This window comes from Sphaeroforma arctica (genome assembly GCF_001186125.1).
Source record: "Sphaeroforma arctica JP610 unplaced genomic scaffold supercont1.2824, whole genome shotgun sequence".
In the NCBI taxonomy this organism is placed as follows: Eukaryota; class Ichthyosporea; order Ichthyophonida; genus Sphaeroforma; species Sphaeroforma arctica.
In genome coordinates, this window is record NW_014037734.1 from 3,098 (window position 1) to 4,787 (window position 1,690).

Genomic DNA, 1,690 nt, shown 5'->3' on the forward strand with positions numbered 1-1,690 from the left:
TGTGTGTGTGTGTGTGTGTGGATATGTATGAATCTTTATCTATAGATATATGTGTATCTATCAAAAGATCATTCAGAGTGCAATCTGTACGATCTGTCTTAGGTTGTTATACTCAATGATGCACGGCTGTATGACGATGAGATGTCTTGAGCTGGGTTATGCAGTGCTTATGGGTACTGTTGGCGTATTGTATCTCGCATTTCATATCGCCATACGCCCGGTCATTCGGACACAAACTATCAGTGCTATATGCATCATCCCCGACATGATCAATCCTCCTGTTTCAGGGTCTAGGGTTTAAGGTTTGTTGGGGTACGAGTTCCTAACACACCTTCGCTATACCGTACCAGTGAGATGACTCAGTCCTACAGCGGTAGCACGATCAGTGAACTGTGCAGGCTGGCAGCTATGCGACCTCTGAGAGACCTTCTGCTTGCCGGAGATTTGGACAGGTATAGTGTGTGTGTGCTACATAACGTCACTACAAGTTAAGGGTCTTATAAATAAACGTTGAACGCCTGGATGTGTAGGGGGAGAGAGAGGGGGGGGTGTATGTCTGGGTATAGATTCGCGTTCACTTAACGTTCAGCCTGGTTCCCCATAGGCTAGCGTTTGTATTGTTTTAGTCATCTCTTGGTGGCCGTTAGTGCGAGTCTATGCTGTTGTTGTTGATGAAATTAAAGTTCGGTCGTCTCGAGCAATGTATACGTGCAGACACGTCTATGTTCAAATACATACATGTGTGCGTACATACATGTGTTACATACATGTGTAACATACATGTGTTACTTACATGTGTAAGTACATACATGTGTTACATACATGTGTGCGTACATACATGTATCGTATGGAAGTTTCGTAGCATACATGTGTGCGTACATACATGTATCGTATGGAAGTTTCGTAGCTGTGTTCAGTTCAACTGTGCTTTTATTCGTATCGGTTATGTGTAGACGTGCTTTATCCCATCGTCTACCGTTCGACATCTCTGTTAATCATAGGAGTTTTAGTTTAGGGTTTAGGGTTGTTAGGGGTTTGGCGCACCTTGCAATGATATCTTAATCCGGTATAAACGAAAAGGCATCGCGTTTCTCCAATACTGTTTTTAGTACCGCCATGATAGTGACGCGTGCGGCTGCTATGCTGTGATGTTATAACGTTAACGTTTAATCACTGCAATACCCTAAACCCTATTACTTTAAACCCCTAAACTCTATTACTCTAAACCTCTAAGCCCTATAACTGTAAACCCCTAAACCTCAAACACCAATTCCTATGTGCATGCAGAGTCGACGGAGCAGTCCCGCGGCCCATTACCATGCACGACTTCAATGAAGCTAGACAACACATGACAACGCTCAACTTCTGAGGGTAGTTGCCATGGTAACGCGCCATGCATGGTGACGGAATACGCTCCGCGGTGACGCCATACTCCACAGAAGCGGAGAAAGCGCGACACATTGAGTGTATCATCATGTCCTGAATTTAACTTAAATCAACGCGAATAGAAACCATCAAGCGGCCTCGAGAAAGATATGAAATCTGAGTGACACACCTGTGTGATACGCCTTGAGACGCCCATAAGTCTACTATTCCTACGCCTTGTGCATGATATATATATATATATATATATATCTATATATATATATATTACACCGCTAAGAAACTATTAATAGGCCATGTAGGTTAA